General features: G+C 45.7%; 1 pseudogene; it reads right to left on the reverse strand.

Moving 5' to 3' along the window:
- Positions 1-13,450: 13,450 nt before the first annotated feature.
- On the reverse strand, positions 13,451-15,098 carry LOC146195148 (uncharacterized; annotated as a pseudogene).
- Positions 15,099-24,276: the final 9,178 nt, after the last annotated feature.

The raw sequence follows: 24,276 nt of genomic DNA on the forward strand, positions 1-24,276 counted from the left end.
AGGGGTGTGTTTATTCGGTAAACCCAAATGGATCCAGCCGCTCAGGAGGAACTCGCTGCGGAGCGTCAGGCGTCAGAACCATTCTGCAAATAAACCTTAACAATATATATATATATATATTGTAGGGGATGTGTTTATTCAGTCCACGCAGAGGGATTCAGCTGGTCAGGTGGAACTCGCTGCGGAGCGTCAGGCGTGGCGAATCAGCAAGCCAGCAACCAACTTCTTCGTCTTTGAGAGCGCCAGCACGCAATGCATGTCAGTGGCAATAATGATGAAGATTACCACACTACAGTTTCCCCCCGGGTAGAGAAGGAGCCATGCTGGCGACTCATGGAGCCGAAAGGACAGACGGATCGTAGTATGGCTTGATTCGGTCCACATTAACTATTTCGCGTCTACAGCGACGCAAGTCCGCAGAGGTCGTAAAGGGCTCAACTACGTAGTTGACAGGAGATCTTTTTTGAAGGATTCGGTATGGACCGTGATACCGAGCAAGAAGCTTCTTTGAAAGGCCGGCGGTTGTGGCAGGAACCCAGAGCCACACCAAGGAGTTGGGTGCATAAGGAGGAGCCTCGCCAGTGTCACGATGGTGTTTTTGTTGCCACTGGTTTTCCTTTGTAAGCGAGCGAGCTAGCTGGCGGCATTCTTCTGCGTACTGGGCGGCGTCCGAGAGTGCCGTTGATTCAGAAACGTCACGGTGGTAGGGCGAAAGCGCGCCCATTGTGCAGGTTGGCTCGCTCCCGTAAAGAAGAAAGAAGGGAGAGAATCCAGTGGTGGTCTGTATCGCAGTGTTATACGCGTAGGTTACGAAGGGAAGAACCTGGTCCCAGTTGGAATGAGCATCGTTAACGTACATGGCCAGCATGTCACTCAGAGTACGGTTGAAACGTTCTGTCAAGCCATTCGTCTGAGGGTGGCAAGAAGTAGCGGTGCGATGAACGATGCGGCATTCTTTCAGTAGGGCCTCAAGAGCGTCGGACAAGAAAACGCGTCCGCGGTCACTGAGCAGCTCCTTCGGAGTCCCGTGGCGAAGAATCAAGTTGCGGAGAAGGAACAAAGCAACGTCTCTTGCTGAGGCAGAGGGTAACGGTGATGTTTCAATGTAGCGAGTAAGATGGTCTACTGCTACGATAATCCACCGGTTTCCAGCGGCAGTAGTAGGAAGAGGGCCATAGAGATCTATGCCAACGCGGTTAAACGGACGAGCAGGACAGGGTAACGGCTGCAACGAAACAGGGGGTTTCTGAGGAGTTTTTCGGCGTTGATAAGATTCGCAAGCACGCACGAAATGTCGTACAAAGCGGTACATTCCACGCCAGTAAAATCGCAGACGTAGGCGCGTATAGGTTTTCAATACGCCACCGTGAGCACACTGTGGGTCTTCATGGTACGCAACACAAATTTCGGCGCGGAGATGACGCGGGATGACTAGAAGCCACTTCCATCCATCAAGCAAATAATTGCGGCGATAGAGAAGACTGTCACGAATGGAGAAGTCAGGAGCAGACAAATCGTAAGCACAGACGTGGTCAGACGAGGTATCACTTGGCAATGGCGAGCGGGAAAGAGCATCCGCGTCCGTATGCTTCAGACCTGACCGATACATAACATGAATGTCATACTCCTGGAGACGGAGAGCCCAGCGAGCAAGGCGACCACATGGGTGTTTCAGAGAGGCGAGCCAGCACAAAGCGTGGTGATCGGTCACAACATAAAACGGTCGGCCATACCCTAGCAAAAAAATCCAATAGAAAACTAATAGCCTATCAGATTACTGATATTGGTTTTATAGGTCTGCCAGAGTATTGGTCTTATGGATATCCTAGCCTATTGGTTTTACAGGTCTGCTGGAGTATTGGTTTTATAGGTCAATTGTTTACTGGTCGTATAAGTTATGGTTTTATCGGTCCTATGGCATCTGGTAAAACTGATAGGTCTGTAATGCTAGTACACCCATAGCTGTCAATAATCTGATAGACCTACAAAACCAGTAGGCTTCCTATTGGTTTTGTAGGCCCTATGGAATATTGGTCTCATCGAGTAGCTGCGGGTGTTTACCTCTCCGGACACCAGAAAGGAGAGGGCAGCTATGTTCCATTTTCTAGGGATGAGTTACGCAGCAGGTGCATGTATACACATTTTAATCCACAATGGCAACGCATACTGGCACATAATCCAAACATTGACTGCATCCAGGTAGCCCTCGATTCCAAGATTGCGGATTTCGGCCCGATGATGTAGTCTCTCCAATACGAAGGCACCTGAAAGAAATAAAAAATTGCGTTACAGCTTGAAAAATAAGCGATTTCAAGAGCGCGACACCACCGCGACTTCAAAAAATCGGCCCACACATATACCGGCAACCGCGATCGCGCGCTTATTCATGCGGAGGCAGTTAGGAGAGGCGGCGCCGCCATTATTGAACGCCGAGGTAGCTGCTGAACCAACATTCCGTCTTGCGCCTCACCACAGGTTCTGCCACTTGAACACAGTGCGCACAACATTCAAAAACAGATTAACGCTAAAAATTTCCATCAATACTTTCAAGAAATCATGCCGACAACTTTCAAACTCGGCGCTGCGTTATATGACACCGCGCGATTCAAATTCCTTTGTTGGCGTGCAGGCAACGGCATTCTGCAACGCAAAACCACATCATACACTGACAAAGTATAAACGTCAGCCCGAAGTTGCAAGTGATGCACACGCACCTGATCAAAAGCTGAACGTGCGCTGGAACGTTGATATCATCGAGAAGCACCCCGAAAAACGGCGAAAACTTATCCGACCGAACTGCCGCCAGCCCGATCAGCGTAAAGCCCCTTGACTTTAGATCGGCGATCGCGGCAGCGCCAATGCCTCTACGGAGCTGCGCATGCGCGCCCAGAGGAGAGGTGGAAAGGAGGATGAGAGAGGCCAGCAAGGGAATGCTTGCGAGGGAGTAGGAGTGGTAGGAGCGAGAGAAAGGAAACCTACCTCTCCGCTGCGAAGCACCGCCGGCATCGCGCTACCGCGGCGGCAGCAGCTCGAGCCGTACTCGTCGCGTGCTCGATGTCGACTCCTCTCGCTTCGGCGGCGGTTGTAGTTGCTTCGACGCGTCTCTCAAACCATTTCACCGCCCTGCTCTGCACATGTAGGTGATTGTGACTGAGCTGGGCCCCGACAGAACCGTGCTATATCCGCGTGCTTTCCCATCTCCATTCAGTGATCCAGTAGCAACAGCGTCGCGCGTCTTGCGGCTCCAACCGTACGTAGTTTGTTGAGACCGCGCGCAGGGAGTAGGTGAGAATATTTTGTGTCGCGGCGTTCTGAATTGTTATTGCGGCTAATATTGTACGTTAAGGCAACACTCAATAAACAGGATGAATGCGTGAGATTTGGGGATGTGTCCGAGATGGAAAAGGAAACAATGACAAAGACCTAAAATCTCCAACGTACTGATCCTGCATGCAAGACCCATAAACAAAGGCATACTGATGTATCAGACACATGAACCAATATGTAGTGGTCTACAAGACAAGCATGTATCAGCCTATAAGATGTATAGGCTTCTGCACTGGTCTGATACTTTTCTTATACAACCCACAGATAAACCTATGAAACCAATACTATTGCCTATAGGACAAATATGTACCAGTCTATAAGATTTATGAGTTTCTGAATAAGTCTCATAGAAATGCAGATAAAACACAGAATACCTACAGAACCAATACCGATTCTTATAGAACCAATGACACTCCCTATTGGTCTTTTTTGCTAGGGTACACATAGGGACGAAATTTCCCGATGGCCCAAATAATGGCCAAACAATCCCTTTCTGTGACTGAATAATTAGACTCTGCTTTCGTCAATGTTCGGCTGGCGTATGCCACAACATACTCGCTGAAACCAGGCTTACGTTGGGTAAGGACGGCACCAAGGCCAATACCGCTGGCGTCAGTGTGGATCTCCGTAGGCGCAGTCGGATTAAAGTGGCGTAGAGTGGGAGGCGAAACCAAAAGGCGGCGTAAAGTGTTAAAGGCTTTGTCGCAGGCTGGAGTCCAGGAGGAAAGGTCGGAGCTGCCGGCAGGGAGCTGGGTCAGAGGAGCGGTGATAGAGGCGAAGTTCAAGATGAAGCGTCGAAAGTAGGAGCAGAGGCCGATAAAGCTCCGGAGCTGCTTCAGGGAGGTTGGCTTCGGAAACTCTGCAACTGCGCGAAGTTTGGTGGGATCAGGAAGAATGCCGTCCTTAGAGACTACGTGGCCTAGAATTGTGAGTTTTCGAGCGGCAAAGTGGCACTTCTTCAAATTCAACTGAAGCCCAGCGTCGGCGAGACACGTGAGGACATGCTTTAGGCGGAGAAGGTGAGAAGAAAAGTCGGTAGAAAAAACTATGATGTCATCCAGATAACAAAGACAGGTCTGCCACTTGAGTCCACGAAGAACAGTGTCTATCATGCGTTCGAAAGTAGCTGGGGCATTGCAAAGGCCAAAGGGCATAACGTTGAACTCGTATAAGCCGTCCGGTGTTATAAAGGCAGTTTTCGGTCATCATTAGCCATCGGTACCTGCCAGTAGCCAGAGCGCAAATCCAATGAGGAGAAATACTCGGCTCCCTGTAAACAGTCCAAGGCATCGTCGATTCGCGGCAGAGGATAGACATCTTTGCGCGTGATCTTGTTTAGTCTAGGGTAATCGACGCAAAACCGGATGGAACCATCTTTCTTGGTGACCAAAACAACCGGAGAAGCCCATGGACTGTTAGATGGCTGTATGACGCCCCGGCGAAGCATGTGTCCACGTTATCAGCAATGACTTGGCGCTCAGAGGCTGACACGCGATAAGGACGCTGTCGTAAAGGTGCGTTTGTACCAGTGTCGATTGTGTACGTAACGACAGACGTGCGACCCAGAGCAATGTGAGGAAGGTCGAAGTTAGAAGTGAAGTTCTGCAGAAGAGCAGCGAGCTGATCGTGTTGTGTGGGTGGAAGATCTGCATCAATAGATTGTTGAAGAACATCAAGGGGTGTCGAAGCGGTCGGTGCGGAGCGTCAGGCGTGGCGAATCAGCAAGCCAGCAACCAACTTCTTCGTCCTCGAGAGCGCCAGCATGCGATGCATGGCAGCGACAATAACGATAAAGATTACCACACTACAATATATATATATATATATATATATATATATATATATTATGGGTGTGAGTGTGTGTGTGTGTGTGTGTGTGTGTGTGTGTGTGTGTGTGTGTGTGTGTGTGTGTGTGTGTGTGTGTGTGTGTGTGTGTGTGTGTGTGTGTGTGTGTGTGTGTGTGTGTGTGCACTCTGCATGATGACGCTTACGTTGACTGGTCGGTTTGCCTGGGTTTTGTGGCAGTTGGAATCAGGCTTTGCAGTCGTGCGAACCGGTAGGATGGCTGCCAACACAGATGATGTAGGAAGGAGTGCACTCACGTGGCGCCATGTTGCTGTTGACGAGAACGGGGGCCAGATGGCCGCAGTGATGGCCAATGGTGCCGCATCAGAAACACGTTAGAATTCCGCTTATATTAGCGCACCAGAGTCACCACACTGTTATAGTGCACGTAACGCGGCACTGTATGCCCCACGAAAGTGACTAAATCAATCGTCGATTTTCCCAGCTTTCGGATGAAGGCTATCTGTCCTCCACGCCACTGGATTTTAAATATCACAGTTGCAGAAGTTTTCTGCCCATAATCCCCCTTCAGACTTTGTTGATTTTGGTGTGACTGAACATCGGGGTAGGGCCTTTGTAAGCATTAAGTAAAAATTCACGCGCGGGCACTTTCACAGCACAGATAACTGCGGTGGTGGCGGTGATATTGTGGTCCCATATGGGCCAGATAATTAGTGTGTCCACCGACGAGCTTAGAACGAAAACCGCGCAAAGGACGCAATACTGGAAAGAAGTGGGCAGGACAGGCCTGCCCTGTCCACGTCCTCCCTTTGTGTGTGTGTGTACAACACTCTCTTTCTGTCTCTGCGCTGCTTTCCGCGCACTACACAACTCAAGCCTACACAATATGTTTGAACCTTAAGCAGATTTGGTGACCTGACGGTAGCTAGTTTTCGAAAAAGGTGGGTAGCACAGCCATGCATATAACAGTAATTGATACTTTGACACTGCGAGCATTGTCCTCAGAGATGGACATTACCGGCTGCGCCGGCGCCTCTTCATTAGTTGTGGAGTTTGGGAATCTCTCGATTCCTTCTGTTTACGACCTAGTCCTTAAACATTTTAGTTTCTGCATTTAAAAGCCGCTAAGTGAATGTGAAAGAGGTCATCGGCGCTTATGAACAGCAATGCTACTTTCAATCCGCTCCCATTTTGCACCAACCCACTGCGAATATTCCATTGTCGTTTTTGCTCTTCAGGTGAAACTCTCGCAGCCTTTCCCTGCGTAGCTGATGCCGAATGTCATGACACACTAATTAATAATGCAACGCCACAACATACTCCACTCGTGTCACAGCAACCCGAGGCTTTCGAATCACGGAATGCACTGCAGAGTATCTGTTCCTGCAGGAGCACCATCATTTTCATACGACAGCGCGCTTTTTTCTGTCACTTTCTCTTTTTCTTCAGAATGCGTAACCCGATTGCGTGCTTACGTCACCTGGTACCGAATTCCTGATGCACACGTCACACGTACGTCACAATTTGAACAAAATAGCCAATTGTCGAGAATAGGGCCCCAGCTCTATGCCCAACTCAAGCGGTCGGCGTGGCGCGGTCGGAGCCGCTAGTTCAGTTGTCAGGAGCTGCCTGGGTCTGTCGTTTCACATGGCACGGTTATGTCAGAATCAGTCTGCTAAACCCTGGCATTGTTACCCCTATAGGCCACTTAGGCACGTTCATACGGCTTGGTTAAAGCGGGGCTTTATAAGCCTTTGCATCGGGCGAGGAGGTTGTCGAAACGCCTCCTCTCTGGACTGTTGCAAACCGGTTCTGCTGCCGCCTCTGCCGCCTCCACCGTGTTGACGTCAGGCGCAAACAACAGACCAGCGAGGCCCTCGTTGCAAAGGATGTGGACTGACAAAGAAGAAAAAAAGAAGAACGCTCGGTCACTCGCAGCTACCACATTTCATTTTATATTTTCTTTATTTCCAATTTTGTTCCCTTTCCTCCTCAAATCAGTTTACTTCAAAAAATTCCTAAGCTACCCAAATTTTGGCTGATCCCCCTCTGTGCACGTATGTGCCATATATATGTTATTTGGTCAACAAGAACAACAATAATGCTTTCGCCCAGTATGTGGTTCAGCAGCGTTGAACTCTTATCTTCCTCAATGGATGGAAAGGCTGGTGGGATGGCCGGATGGCTATCGAGGTGCGGACGCTACAAGCGCAATTTGGTACATATATTTGTGTATAACGACGGTGAGTCAACATGGTTGAGTTGGGAATGTAAAGATAATTTACAGGCTGCTTTGATGTGTGCGATCCGTGTGCACAGAAAACGTTTTGCACGATTTGCTCCTACAGTTTAAAAAGTTGGGCTCCTCCCTGTTGAAATAAATTATTGAATCGTTACGCAGGAATGTAGTGGGTACAGCGCTATTCTTCTGTCGGCGATATTTCAGACGATTCGAATTTCTAATCAAATCTGGTCGAACAGGCGACTGCATCGTTCAAACGTGATAACGAAAATTACAGACGGCCGTGTGCGATCTGTGTGCCAAATTTCGTCTCTAATAAGACAGACGTTTACCCGAGAGAAGCATATTGCGCTTTGTATTTAGCGTTGCAACCATGTTGCAACTGCCGATACTCCGTACGAAAAAAAGTACACATCTGTGCACATGGCAAATTAATGAGTATTACAAGTAATATCGTCTTCAAAGCGAAATCGCCTGCTTGTGACGAACGACTATGATAATGATGATAGTGTTACGCGCGCAGCTCCCCCAATTAATGTTGCTGGCTACTAGCCTGGCGTGTTGCCGCCGCCTCACAGCGACAACGTTAGAGGCAGATAGACTTATGGGTGGTACAGCGTTTTGTCATGATTTTGTGGGAAGGTTCACGTGTGTGACTTGAGTTGATGTGTTGGTTGGGTTACATCGGGTGTTTGTGACACTCCGCGTAACCTAATAGTGCCTTTTCTTTATGTATATGCGTTGCTCAATCACTCGAGAGCAATCATGCTTTATGTCTGCGGCGTACGGCGGTCAGGATATCGTAAGACGCTGGTACTGCACTGTAATCTCAGTTGGCTGTTCTGAAGACTGCGAGGGCTACAATCAACAATCTCCGAAAACTATGGAAGTGCTAAGAGGTAAGTTGCTTGCCCCTTGTTCCTCGCCTTGGTAGTCGCACTCGTGCTAAGGGATACAGCCGTTGGGCACAAAGCAGGGGCCAGGTAGCCGTAGCAGTTATTTTCGAGCACCGGCAATGGTTGTTGGCGTATTCGATAGTTCCTCAAATTGCATCCCCCTTCTCATGAAATCGTGCAACTGTTGCCTTCCAAATGTTTGACAGAGTTAGTGGAAGCATCTTTTTATATCACTTTTTAGCAGTATTTTTGTTTTTTATTGTGTTACAAAACATAAAGCTGCTCCGCGTGTTACAAAGTCTGCTGCAAATTCTCTTGGCCGTTCCCACTACTTAATCAGGTCCTTGCACAGTGCACCAGAAAGCTGCCCGTGGCATTTCTCACCCTTTCAATAAAGTAGCCGCTATTGTTGTGGTTTTTCGAGTGTCTCGGTGATCGCAGGACAACTCATCTTCTCTGCATGAAAATAGCAGTGAAATCGGATAATTTTGTTTAGCTGCATAGCTGGCATGGTTAGCAATGGGGAGCTCAAGGCTATTGGTTCTTTTGCCTAAATAACAGTTATTTCTTCACCCATGTAGTTGTTCTCAATCTGTGCATTACCGTAAATAAAGAAGCCGAGTTTGCCGAATTGTGCAGTACAGTAATCAGTACAGTGCAGTACAGTTTTAATCAGGTTACAATGAAATGTGTAGAAATAACCTCCTGCACAGTCCAGTATGTACAGTCTGCAATCACAAAGGCATTGCGGAACCATGTATTGGAAGATATCTATGGTAGCAGCACAGCCAACCATAGTCCTTCATAAAGAGGTTAATAAAATCACAATAAGGAAAAGTGCTATACAGGGAGACATGATCTCTGTGATGCTGTTCACTGCTTCTTTAGAGGAGGTGTTCACAGATCTGGGCTGGGAAGACCTGGGCATGAGAGTTACTCAACGTTAGTAATCTTCGTTTCACTGAGGTTATTGTCGAGCTGAGCGACAAGGGGTGAATTTGCAAAACATGATCAATGACCCAAACAGGTTAAAACAGAATGGGCAGTGTTCATCAGTGTCAGAAAGGAAGAGTAATACGCTATAGGTATTGATGTGCTGAAATTAAACAGTGACACTATGCTTGCCACAAACCGTGCCAATCCAAAAAGTTTACCATTGTTACAAAAATTGAGAAAATTGCTCCAAACCGCACCACACTCATAGGTCTTGAAATGAGCTGCACCATATGTGGGCTGTTCAGGAAAACCAAGGCTAACTTTGGTTGTTGCTGCTGTTTCAAAAATATTAACGTCCCTTGAAGGCCACTTACACGAGCATGACTGTCTCGCGGCAGTGTAAACCTACATTGACGGCAGTTTTTATGCCACATGTGCATGCAGCCTGGTGAAACTTGGTTGAGCATTTTTAGCCATTGCCCTTACCGCTCTTTCCATAAATAAAAAAGTAGTGGACACATTAAGATCAAGGCCAACGGGCGCATTGAAGCTCTCTGCCTTTAAAGTCAAATTTTTACCGCCATAATTTTGACTGGCTGTTCACATAGGCCTGTGTGTGAAATTGACCAAAGGTTACATTTTTGATGAAACAGTGATTAGGTGGCATAAACCACGTGAGCAAATATGGCTATTTCGTGTATACAGCACATTGCTTCTTCCAGAATATTACCTTTCCTGAGCTTTGATGAGCTACAGCTTGTGGGGGAGAGCCATTGGGTAAGGTGGTGGTGCGTAGCAAGCATTCCACGCTACGCAGTCAAACCAGATAATTGGCGTTCACTCTTGTAAAGTCAGTTTGTGAAAATATTGGGCAGCGTGCCTGATGGCGAACATGGCTATTTGGTACCATCCACCCATCCGAAGGACGCGACAGCATGCAGCTGCTGCGTTTGCACTTCATTGTTCATTTTAGTTTGAAACATGATGAGCCTGGTGCTCCACTTTTTGTGTTAAATATTGGAGATAGGAAAGAGCTAGCACATGTTTGTGTGCACTCCAGGCAGAACTTCTTCAGCGAGCACAAGGGCCTCATTAATGCCCTGGTTCGCGACAGTCATCAATGTGATGAAGTTCGATTAATTGCTTTTTATTGTTTTGCACAAAGAAAGGTGTTAGGCAAGGAGACACAATCTCCCCAGTACTATTCACAGCTTGTTTAGAGGAAGTATTCAGACTTGGAATGGGAGCAGTTAGGGATAAGGGTAGATGGAGAATACCTCAGTAATCTGCGATTTGCTGATGACATTGCCTTGCTAAGCAACTCGGGAGATGAACTGCAAATAATGATTGATGACCTAGACAGGAAAAGTAGAAAGGTAGGCTTGAAAATCAATATGCAGAAGACTAAGGTAATGTTCAACAGCCTCGGGAAGGAACAGGAGTTTACATTAGGTAGCGAAATACTGGAAGTAGTAGGCGAATATATCTACTTAGGACAGGTAGTAACCGCAGATCCGGATCATGAAAAGGAAATAACAAGAAGAATAAGATTGGGATGGAGCGCATTTGGCAAGCACTCGCAGATTATGACTAGCAGCTTACCGGTATCGCTCAAGAGGAAAGTATACAACAGTTGCATCTTGCCTGTACTCACCTATGGGGCTGAAACGTGGAGGCTAACCAAGAGAGTTCTACTTAAGTTGAAGACAACCCAGAGGGCTATGGAACGAAAAATGGTAGGGGTAACATTAAGAGATAGAAAGCGTGCAGAGGGGGTCAGAGAAATAACTCAAGTTAACGACATTCTAGTGGAAATTAAGAAGAAGAAATGGACATGGGTAGGACATGTAGTGCGAAGAGAGGATAACCGATGGTCGCTGAGGGTAACAAACTGGATTCCAAGGGAAGGAAAGCGTAGCAGGGGGCGGCAGAAAGTTAGGTGGGCGGATGAGATTAAGAAGTTCGCAGGGGTCAAGTGGATGCAGCTAGCACAGAACCGGGTTAAGTGGAGAGATATGGGAGAGGCCTTCGCCCTGCAGTGGGTATAATCAGGCTGATGATGATGATGATGATGATGACAAGGGAAGCACATGTGCACATGAAGTGTGGCATCATGGCTGTCATAAATGAAAATGCTGAATGGTTTTAATGTTGAGATAAATGAAGCAGCAGTCTTTTTTTTTTCTTTCTTTTCACTTAAGCCACTCAGTGGCCAGCTTGAAACTTAAGGAGCAGTTCCCATCTTGAAATCTTAAGCAGTGCAATTGGGGCTGCAGAAACTGCTTGGGCTGCAGTGAGCTTTTGACTTAACAAGCAGCTTGAACAGGTTAGTCAGTGCAACTGAAAGCTAAATCTAATTGCTCTTCAGATGAGTTTATCACAGTATTCAAAGTTTCACTAACTTAGGCATCAGGTGTCTTTGAAGATCATGTTGTCCAGCTTAGAAAAAGAGGTCTTGCTTCCATCATGGTACCTTTTTTTTTTCTGTTCTGTTCAAGACTGCCAAAATCAGAGCAAAAGCTGTGCCACCTTCACTGCACAGTAGGATCGTGCTCACCATAACAGGCTTATATGCCCGGGTTGCAGGGGCCACTAATCTTCTCTAGCAAAGCAGCTTGTTTAGCCTACGTAGTTGGTGTTGTCATGGCGGATGTCAGGTTTCAACACAATGTTGTGGACTTTTGGGTCCTGCTCCTGCTCACGATGTCTGAGATGGGTGTGACAGGAAGGAATGTTTCATCGAACACACTAAATATTTCATGAGAGGTGAAGCAGCATGCAGCTACAGAAATATTGGCGACTTCGTCTGTCCACAAAGGAGTCTTAAGAATATATTGAATTATTCACAATAACTTAGCACTGATAGAAGTGCACATGTCATACTCTTTGCTGAATGTCCATTACAATCTTGTATCGCCCTTTAGAGGAATATAATTGGTTCACAGGAAGGGAAAGGCACAGTGTCTGTCACACTTGTTTCTGTGGACACTTGAACTGTGCTGTAAGGGAGGGAGGAAGGTGGGAGTGAAAGTGGAAAGAGAGAAAGAGGAGCCGTAGTGCAGGGCTACAGAGTAATTTTGACCACCTGGGGATCTTCAGCGTGCGCCGACATCGCACAGCACACTGACGCTACTTCGTTTTGCCTCCATTGAAACGCCGCCGCCGCGGTCGGGATCAAATTCGGGTACTCCGGCACAGTAGTCGGGCGTCTTACCAAGTAATTTTATTTTTTAAACTTTAACGGATAATTATGCACTGTAGAAAACTCGGCAGAGACTTCACACTGTTTATATCAGAACACGCAAGCATATTACTTTCAGTAAGGATTGAGTCATGACAGTGTGTAATGTCTGTACAAACTTTAAAAACCTTACATTATGTCACTTTGAAAAGGGCAAAGTCATGATACAGCCGACCAGTCGGTACCTGCCAGCTAACCACCACCTTGCAGTGGTATGCTCCCGACTAAACATGGATAGACGCCGGACAATGCCGTCTTTAGTGCTGCTGTGACATATAATGCTCTTACATTAATATGAAATAAAATACAAGCATCCAAAAATACCCTCTTTGTAAAACGTGCATAGAATGCATTACGACACACATTGTATGGTAGCAAATGCTCTATTGCTTGCAGCTTTGTTGAACTGCTGTCATTAAGGGGAGATGCTACTCGAAGACACTTTTTCTTAAATATACATCCTAGAACAATGAAACACAGGCTACTTATATAGTTTTTTATGCTGATTTCAAATATGTAATTAGTTTTAATGTATGTTGCAAAGTTTCTGTTTTGTATCATAACAATGTGTAAAATATAGGCTTTTTTGCCCTCACTTTTTCCATCACTAAACTTCCATAATTATAGACCAGTGATAGTTCATATTCCTCTACTTGAACAGTAGAATGCCAAAAACTAACTAGAAAGTGCATCTGAAATATGTTAAGCAGGTGAAAATTTTGAACCTGTAAAGTCCACATTTTTTCAGATCCCAGGAAGTGTTAATTGAAATTTGTGTAATGTATATATGCATTATCGAGATATAAAGGAGATAATGGCACTCCTCACACTTTAGAGAATATGTGGGCAAAATTTCATCCAAATCCGAGCACTAGAAGTACCAAAAACAAGGCGGGCAACCTCAAAAAGTTGCCAAAAAGTGCATTCTGAGAAAAACCAATTTGAAAGTCAAAATTGAATGTTTATTTACAAAAGAAAGCATAAAATGTAATCAAACTTGCACATAAAACAGGTAAACTGTCCCTCAAGCAGCCACTGCCACTAAAAGCTGCCCGCACAGTAGGTTTCTCCCTCACGGCCTTTCCGCGCAGACTCTTCGATGCGCGCTTTTTTTTTCAGCTTACGCCGATTTGCCCTTGCTTCGGCTGTCTGCTTGGCAGACATTTTTTTCTGCCGTGTGCTGTCCTGTGATGTACTGAGCTCAACCAGATCTTGAGGTGGAAGCACACCCAGCTCTTCAAGGACACGTTCGAAGCTGGAGTGCCCTCGATTGAACCACAAAACTGCCAGGGCAGTGGCCATCTCCACCACAAACCTTGAGGCAAACCGTGTTTTAGGACAAAGAAGCCATATTTTGCTATTTAGCGACTCTGCCGCATTCTGAGTCTTTCCCTTAACACAGCGGGTCAGCAGCTTCTCATCCGTTAGTCGCTTATATATAGGGAGTATTGCCATTCCCTGGGCTTTAGTGAGGAGGGGTGTGTGGGCAGGTGCTGGTTCACCCAAGGCTTCAGCACGCCGATGTTTACACCAGGATGCTGGTCCGTCTGGGCAGAATTTGTGGCTGCTCGCGCCATCCGAAGAGCAAGAATGGAAATAGGAGGCCCAAATCGCCCGATGCATGCCCTGAACACTGCCCCTGTTGCTTGTGATGGCAACCTGATAGTAAGTTTGAAGTTTCTGAATTGTGGGATCTTTTAGTTTCTCCCCTCTTGGCAGCGGTTCTTTTAGCTTGCGAAGAGCAGTGCCAAGGCGCTTTGCCACATGATTTGTGCAGTCCTCTTTTTCTACTTTTGTAGCTCCACCATATACATCTGCTTCCACTACTGCAGTGTATGCCTTTGAATCCCCATCGCTGAGGAATTTTTGGAAGTGCAGCGGTGTGTCGTAGGACCGACTCCTTTGCCATATCTGCACTGCAGCTTGTGCTTCCATCGCATGCGCCGAACAGTCGACATTCCTCTCGCATACAGGGCTGTGAAAAGCTTGCCAAGTTTCTTCCTCTTCATATGGCAGGGCCTTGTGTCGACTGCACGCTAAGCAGAAGTTGGACAGGACTTGGAAGTCTAAACAAAGTCCAGTGTCGAGGGACACTACCGTGCCGATGCCATTGTGGCTCTTATGGCCTCGTTTGTGCCACGTACCGTCAAACATGACTGCAATTTTGTCCCCGCCCGCTTCACTTTTGGTGAGCTGTCTCGATCTCTCGAGATTGTCGTTGACTGCAGTCATTGCCGCATCGCGAACTTTCCGGCTGAGGGCCGCAAACGATTTGTGGTGCATTGGCTTTCGCAGCCCGAGAATTGCTGAAAACCTCACAAGCTGATCATACCCCATTCCTATGGAGCGCGCGGCCACAACTGCTTTTACATTGACAGCGAAGCTATCACGCGAGCTCCCGCTGTCGTAGGCTCGGCTCGAGCTCGGTCCGTCACCCGCTGCACTCGCGCTGACCTCGTCGCCTGATGATGCTCGGCGTGAACTGTATGTTCCTGAAAGAACACTTTCGGGGCACTCAGGTTTCTCGCACTGTAGCTGCAGAAAGGATGCAAGTCCTTTGCGTTTTTCAGCCGGTTCCCGGACGCGCATTTCCGAACAGTGACACGTCGGACATATCGCACCACTCACGAGGATGTTCAGCGCTGTGATGTCGATAATCACAGCCAACTCCTCATCTCGAGCACTTTCCTCGTCACTGAAAAGTTCAATCTTCTTTTGCGAGGCACTGACGTACTCCACCGCAGCGTCGAACTCGCTGATGTGATCGGCGTCGCTGACGCTAGGCCTCGCGGCCGCGGGTGCCCTTACCGTTGGGCAAGCCTTCGGCCTTGATTTGCGCCGCCGTCCTCGAAATTTATGCACCGATCGATGCTTAACTGCCAGATGGCTGCGTTTGCTACGATTTACTTGATCCATAGCGAAGGTCAATATGAAAAAAGATCGTTGTTCAGATGCGTAGCTCGGCGAGACATGGACCCGGAAAGTAGGCTTCGCCACACGTAAGCGGCAAGCGGCCAATGGCGATCCGCGATTCGTACCACGTGATTTAAAATCCAGCCGCATAGCTCCGAAACCGCGGCAAACAAATGCTTTTTTTTATTATTTCTTGCGCCGCAGCAGCCCAGGCAACGTTGTCAAGTGGGAGACTGAGGCTTGGCTGAACGCCTCATGCTATCTGCGATGGCGTGCCGCCGCGCATTGGCGGCAGTGGGAGGCGAGAAGTCGGCGCACTTTCGGGATTTTAAATGCCACCTTGGGCTCTTTAAATGCAATTTTCACCCAGTTCGAGTAGGAATTCAGCTCTGAATTTTACTTTCAAGAAAGTAGAGGGGCTAAACTTTACAAAACAAGTGGAAACAAAAAATGACCATTTCCGAAAAAAAACCGCGTTTTTCGACCCGCATCTCCCCTTAAATTCTTTACATCTTCTTTCCTTATTTATTGCTGTAATGATTTTTTTTTCTTTTTCTGACATGTAATTTGCTTATAAGAGCATGTCACTAAGGGATGGACAAAGATCTTGCCAAGCTTTGAAGGAGCATCTTTTCTCTGTCAACCTTTCTCACCACCAGTACTTTGTTGGTGAAGTAAACATTCATGGATCGATTACACTGCAGTGAGAGCATAATGGGACTATGACCCACACCAGACATTTGCCTGTGTGCATAGAACAGAGTAGTATAAAAGGTGTTGTGCATCAACACGTCCCATGTATTTATTCCAGCCTAGCACTATAACAAAACATTTTATATAAATGAACTTTCAATGGTCTCACCCAGTCCGATCACAGCGCAGAAGACGGAAGTTGGATGCAGAAGAACCACAGGTCCTGTCATTTTTTTGTGTGTTTGCCCTTCAATATGTATGGCCAACTCACCCATTTGGCTATAGTGCTCATCACAGGCTACTTACTGTGTGTTGTGCTGGCTTTTACTGTACAGTCGTGAGCAAAAGTGGTATACAACACTTGGCCAGTGACAACAGAGCTCGAGAAAACTGCATCGAAATGCTATCTAGCGACAGCGTAAGGGACAGCAGTAGTGACACATGCATGTGGATCAAATGGGGCACTACCACTATTGTCTGATCTTGGATAGCTGCTGCTAGATAAAGTTTGTGTGCAGTTTTCTCGAGCTCTGCCACCGGCTGAGTGTTGTATACCACTTTTGCTCAAGACTGTACATAGGCACATAGGGCTATCTGTATCAAACATACCACATGAGCCTGTTATGTTGCCAACAAACCAAGACGGTAACATTAACCTGGGGAGGCTTTAACGTGAACTGAAACCAAAGGGTACAAAAGCAATAAAGCTACCACAGCCTACCTTGCTAATCTCTGCAGTCAGTACTGTCAGGGTGCTTCGTAAATTGTATGATTTAGCAAAACCAGCAAGCACCGGCATCCAGCAGTTGCTAGATGTCTGACCTTTCTCAAACTTTTCACAAGTCTCCTGCACTTCGTTGGGCATTTGACCTAAAAAGTCAAGGACTGGGTCCATTCAAGGAACGCTTCACGACTCATCCGTTATGAGAGGATCTGTTACCACTTTCGGTGTGCATTTCCACCTACCGGTATTTGTGAGAAAAACCACCAAACCTCCCACCCAGCCTGGTGATTTGGACCAGTCTCGGTCACAAACTTTACCGAATTCAACAAGGCCCTTGAATGCATTAATAGGGAATGGTGACACAAATACACAACTCGCCGACGCAATGCCCTTGGCCTCGCTCACAGCAGCAGTAAATGTTACAGAAAGCGAAGTTCCTTCTCATCTATCGGGATAGCTAACGCCGCGAAATTTTGTGCGAATTTGGGACCGTAGCATGCGACCACCACCAGCCACCGAAGTGATTGACCCGACACGGCCAAACTAAGTGACGTATTACTATAAGCAGTAATGTACTTTCACAAACATTACAGTAGGACAAAAACTGCTGCCAAATTCAAATCATGTTCCTTGATCCACCTGCCCTGATTCGTCGCCAAAAAAACTCTCCCACCGCAACTTTCATGGAGCGCAGGTTGGCCAGCTCCAGCGTAGCCCTCCATCCGGTCCTAAGTTGTAAGTTCCTCATACCCTGTAGAGAGTGATCTGACGCAAACAAGCTTTCAATGCGAAGCAATCGACTGTCACAAAGAAACTCGGCGGGAACGGCATCGCGCGTCCGCGATAATGGAGCAATATTTTGCTGGCTATTGAAAGCTGGAAGAGGGGTTAGCTTGCGGTTATTCTTACGGTAGTTGCTCCACTCAAGCGACACATGTCAGGGTTCATTAATGAGGATTAAAGGCACGTATCTGGGATGCATAATCTTGCTGCTGTCACAATTCGGAGCCCGGAAAGTTCCCTTGGGCCTATATATGTATTCAGACTTTCCGCCGCAACAAAGACCAGCCTACGGAATGCAGCATGTCGTACCTTTAAGCGGGGGCAAAAAACAGTATTTATATTCTATGTGGAAGGCTAAATCGACTAAACTAAATGCGATAGCTACTTACACGACTGTTTGTCTTGCGGCGTCCAACGACGTTTAAAACAAATTTTGTCAAAAATCGACAGATGGCGCCAGGCACAAGATGAATTCGTCTTACAAACGATAGATGGCGCTAGCGTGCAATTCAGTCTTTAAGTCGTTGGAGAGAGAGAGAGAAATCTCATTTATTTGCACCCACGGTGTAAGAATAATATACTATTCTTGCACCGTGTTTGCATCCGTAAAAGGTTGCAGAGTCGCTGGAACTCTGACAGTGCGCCAACGCCAATAACGCAAAAGTAGTATTTTTTTTTATGTTAGCGCAGTTTGTTTTGACCATTGAGTGCCCGCATGTTATGTCTGGGCGTGACCTGCGAGATGTCGGCAAGAACATTTAATTGATTTCATACCCTTGTGAGATTTATTGTGGCTGCCAAAATGGAAAAGCAACCATCATACTGAATTACAAGCTCAACCATTTCGATGCGTCTAGCCTGTGTGCTGTAATCGAATATGAATTAAGTTCCTTGAGCCCATAGTTTGGAAATGCTTTTTATTTTTTTTCCCCAGCTTTTAAACTGCTATAGAAACAGGTCCTCACAACCTTCTGTACTAGTCTTTAGTAATTTCAGAGTGCACAGCAAAACACAACAGCCTTTATAGACAAGCTTTATTGAACAATGCTGCCACTAGTGCAACACTGCCTTCGTTTGAGTCGACCATGCCCTGCAGCTGTGCAGAAACGAGTACAAATAGCAGAAACCACTTGTAATATGCAGTGCCATGCCAGAAGCATGCATTGCTTTTAATCACAACCACAATATTTATGAGCCTTTGATGGGAATAAATATCACCACTGATTTTGTATTGAAATTTCATGTTTGAGCAAGCAGGTAAAAACTACTCTTTTCCTGTAACAGTGTTCACAAAGCCGCTGTTGGTGATGGTTAGCACACTGAATACTGCATGAATCTTTAAGGTCCTGAAGATTTGTCAGTTGCAAGATTCAAACTGTTTATTTTCCGGAACTGGGTTGTGTTTCCCCGTAAACAACAGTTATCAGCACAAGAGTGCCAAGAGAGTTATAAAAACTTGGCAGATCAGCACAGCCTTGCATAATTAAGTGGTGAATATGGTAATACAACTGTACAGGGAGTACAAGAATGGAGAAAAAAAAAACGAAAAAAACGAAAAACGAACTTGACCAAAATGAAGATTCTGGCAAATGACACTGGGTGATACAGTAATGGACAAAACCTGTACAGACAGCAACAGCACAGCATAGCACACCACAGATCTCAAAATAGGAACCATAACCATTCTTTTTTTGGCATGTGGGCAGAATAATGAGATGATCTTCCAGCTTGAGGTATCAAGCTGAAAAATTGTCACGCATTTTGCATCTGATGCTACAATGGCTAAAAATGCTAAAAAGTTTTTGCTTGGAAAAAAACTTTGCAGTTGGAAGCAAGAAATATTCCATTTGAACACCATTTCCAGTTCCGTAATCCAGCTGGAAACATCATTTTCCACGGGAAAATGAATAGTTGCAAGGTGGAAAGGACGTGCCTTCCGATTACATAGTCCAGCTTGAACTGGAAACATTATCTGTACGTTTGTATACATTTTTTGCATTTACATTCACGACAGCACACAAAAATACAATTGTGGGCACAATCATAAAAAGCATACCATTTCAATGGTCGTTTTCACACAAAAGCAAGTTTATTACAACTGGGTGACTGGAGCACAACAAAGGAAGAAACCGCAGGAACAAGCAAATTCCTGTGCTTGTTCGCTTGTTTCTGTGGTTTCTTCCTTTCGTCCCCGTTTGTTTGCGCTGCTTTTTTTGGATAATTACCAATAAATGGCTGTGAGGAAATCTTGCTCAGATGGTTGTGCTATGCTAAAAACTGAATCTAGCAACTGTCACCTCACTCATCAGTACAGATATTAATTACTGGTTTCCTGGACGTGAAGAGACGCAGTAGGAGGTGCACCATTATGCCTTGAGTCACCAAGTGTTTTGTGGTTATGTAGGCACTCTTAGCATCACATTATTTTCAAGGCAGTGGCAACTATAGCTTTGATCCCACACATACAGCTTGATCACAAGATTAAGTCTAATCCCTACCCCACTGCCCACAACTATGCGCAAAACTAAATATTAATCACACAGGCTAATTCCTTTTTCTTTTCATTCAGAGAGCCAATTTATCAAAAAGTTTGCTCGAGAGCCATAGTACAAATATTAACAAGGTACGATTGTACCTAACAATTGGTGTCCAAATAAATATGCACATTCCATGCCATATAATATCAGGTGTCACCATCAATAGCATGTTATGAACAAATCACACTCTGTGCTCGAGAAAAATTGCGCAGATTTACTCACATCGTATGTGCATGTCTAGAAGGCCCCTACACTCAGTCAAGCTTCTTCTACAGTAGCTACATCACGTGCTGCCAGTCGGTTGTCTATGACACTGTGGGCTGGTTCTCTCAGAGGTGAAAAATGCTTTCCCGACAAAGGTATGTTCATACTTATGTATGCTAGAACACATGCATTTTGCAAGACATATGTAACATGCACTTGTCCTTGTGTACTGCATTTGGATTGAAACAAAGAGGTGTGAAAACCAGTTAATGTGGATCTGTGTGACATCTGGACCACTCCTCAATGTAATACTTTCAATGAAAAACAGTGCAAAAGGAACGATGAACAAGTGAAAGATGCATGCAGGACAAGCAAAGCCTGAACTTTAATCATTCCGCCCAAATGCCTGTTCTTCTGTTGCTGCACTGCATTGCGTCCTACCATATAAACTGCATTTTTCATGCTTTCTCTTCATATTTCCCCTAGCGTGCCACATTTCACTGGATGGAATTAAAGCTGTGCCTTACAACGCAGGACCTTATACAACAACTTTGAATATTTATGTTGTATCCCGCACAAGTTTTGATTTCACTTTCTATACAGCCAGTGCTATCATCGTCGGCGCTTTTCTGTCTCTTTGCTCGAATCCACATGATTACACTTTCTGTCGTAAATAAATAGTTTTATTACCTCCGTCCGGATACTAGGTTTCTAAAAATGAATAGGTTTCTAAAAATGTACATTCACACTTTTGATTTACATGACAAAATACATGCTCTCTGATTTCATCAATCGATAAAGTACTTTAAGGAAAAGTTCTCTTTTTTCCCCCAAATTTTTAGAAATGTCCAGAAGAAAAAATATCTAGATTTATGGAAAAATGTACATCTGCACACCTGCACACATTAACAGCCTGCATTTGAACAAATTGCATGACAATTACAATATTCCGTATACCATGTCATATTTGCTAGCTGAATGACTCTTGCACAGGCACTCACAGGCGGCATTTTAGCCTATGCTGCGTTCGCTTGACCGGATGTCGGTATTTGACACTCAAGAATCGGACCGTTAAATGGTTCTAGTTTGAGAGCCTTAGGAGGTATCGAAGACGACTAAGAACTATGTGCACTGAGCTGTGCACAACACAGGTCACAGTTCGACCCATTGCTTTCGGCATCACAGTGATCCGCGAGTACTTCGTGGAAGACGTGGAGCAGTGGTTTCATCACAGTAGAGCATAGTCTGTACTTGCTGCTCTTATTAGAGGCAAAAAGGTGTAGACAGGGCTCCACAACGGCAAGCACCAGCTGCACGAATTAACGAGGTACGGTGGAGAGTGGGACATGCGTGGGTTGTGGAGTATGAATTACCACTGAAAGATTGGGTGGAAGAAATAAGAACAGAAAAATTGTGAGCCAAAAGTTCAAACAGTAATGAGTTTCCACAGCTCGCAACGAGGTACGGTGGAGAGTGGGACATGCGTGGGTTGTGGAGTATGAATTACCACTGAAAGATTGGGTGGAAGAAATAAGAACAGAAAAATTGAGAGCCAAAAGTTCAAACAGTAATGAGTTTCCACAGCTCGCAACGATTTAACAAAGAACATGAAGGCGTTCCGCGTTTTTCTGCGCTTTTTTACACATAATTCTTTCATTCTACAGAATAGGAAGATGAACACATTGAATTCATCGTCTCCATCATGCTCAGTCATGCTGCAGCTGGGAGCAATGCATAAACCAAAAAGGCCGCGTCTGGTTTAACTGCTGGGCTTAAGCATTAGAGAAAAACTGAGAGGCAATCGAAAATCATGAGGATGAGAGAGAGAGGGGCGCAGGGGGGTGCGGCACCACGCCACCTCACTGTGTGCCTCTGACCATAGTGACACCACTGGTGCACAATAGTACAAAACTGAGGTGGTCGAAATTAATCCACACCTTTCATACCACGTAGCAGCTTTGGGACACTAAACCCGACATACCATCTCCCATGGTTGTTCTGTTAAAGGACCCATGAACAGCTATTTGCTAAGGCTAGAAAACATGGTATCCTATCCTATCAGGTTTCTCTGCAGTGCAAAAATATTTAAGCTACCTTCATTAGCAGCAAACATATCGTCAAGTGAAAAAGATGGTCCTCCTCTACCCCCTAAAATCAGCGTAAGCCGGCACACTAGAAAAAAAGAAATCGAAGTCTGATGGCGGGCCACAACTCCTGTCCCTCCTTTGTCACTTGAAAGCGTCCAATAACAGGGTGTACCCAGCAAGCCCCAATGATGTCATTAGAGAGGCAGACCACAGGGAGGTGCCGCCCCAATTGGCTGCAAGCAGTCGCAGGAAACACTTTTAAAAATTATCTGTAAATTAGAGGCTCCAAGCAAACATTTCAAATTTGACTCGAATACTCAAAAAGATCATCTCTTTGGATCTCTTGTATTAGAATATTACTGCAAATACAGTTTCTCAGGCCCTATGCGTAAATGATGCAGATAAAAAGAATTAACCTTGAGGACAGTAACTCTTTCCACACACTTAAAGTTAATAATTCTTTCCAGACACACTGTCATTAAAGAATACAATGTTTGCATGAGTCATTTTCTAAACCAGCAGACCTGTGCAGGTGGCCTTCACGCATACTACAGAAAGATGTAAAAGCTGAGCATGGGCCCTATATCAGCATGGGACCATGCATGGCCAAGTGACATGGGTGCAACTAGGTGCTGTCCCAACCTAGTTACTTTACTTTTTTTTTTTTTGTGCATTCATATGTTGGGTTGAAGGGAGAGGAGCTTCAATTTTAATTGCTGGTATTTTGTGCAATGAAAAATGTAAATGAAATGTAAGCTTCATTTTTGTATTACAATATGAATGGTGGGATGCCAATCACTTATGCTTGTTTCTTAATTTAGTGACTATAATTCCTAGTCCCTTTAAAAAGCACACACACCATGAACTGGATTATTGCCGTGCTCAATTTTTCATTGAGCAGACAGAGAAGTCGCTGTCCTATTATCAGTGCAGAAAGCATGAGGTTCTGTCTGTTTCTTTTGCAAATCTTCCTGTTGCATTAAAAAATGTGCTTTTACCATTGCATTCTGTGCCCCCCTTTCAATTATCCATGCAATTCTGATGCCCACCAGACTGTGCTGAAACACTGTAAAGCATAATCAAGGGCATTGTGAAAGGAAACGATTTTACAATGAAACCGAAAGCCACTTCACTAGAGATGATCAGCAGCTCATACTTTCTGAAGCAATAATCAAATGGTGGGTTATCTGCCTTAAAGAATAACTGAAGACAGTAACTGTGTGCCAGACAATACCATAATGAAAAGCCAAATTCACTTGCAAATTATTTTGAAGGTATCGCAAAAAACGAGGACGAAAGAACAGAAGGACACAGCACGAGAGTAGGACACAGCACGAAGCGCTTGTGCCGTGTCCTTCTATTCTCGTGCTGTGTCCTGCTCTTTCGGCCTCGTTTTTTGCGCTACCTTCAAAATGAACAAGATTCAACTCGCCCAACTTGCAACCTTGCTCACTTACAGAGTTCAGGTTAAGAATATAAACTGTTAGAACCTCATCCTAAACCTTGTACACTCCCCACGGTGGTGCCCCTTGGCCCGACACTCAACACAAAATGGTGCTTCAAAACGGGCTGCAGCCTCTTCAGCCCTGCCACGATGCTCAGAGCCAAAGAGGGCAGCCACGCCCCGGCTCAAGACGAATGCCAACGCTTGAATGCCGCGAACACGGCACGCATGGTACTGGTCCATGGCAAGCATGTCTAGTCTTGGCTTCCGCTGAGTGTTCAGGAAGAGGTGCTTAGAAAGATAAAAACAATTTTCATTAGGTGGTGTGTGCAGACTAGTTTCCACGAAACACATTTTGTATGAGCTATATAATTTTTACAGAAAAAGATATACAGCCAAATAGCAAGGATTTTTGCGCTACTTGGTATGTAATACCCATGCAT

The sequence above is a fragment of the Amblyomma maculatum genome, chromosome 3 (assembly GCF_055883805.1).
Source record: "Amblyomma maculatum isolate TAMU_Amacu chromosome 3, ASM5588380v1, whole genome shotgun sequence".
NCBI lineage: Eukaryota > Metazoa > Arthropoda > Arachnida > Ixodida > Ixodidae > Amblyomma > Amblyomma maculatum.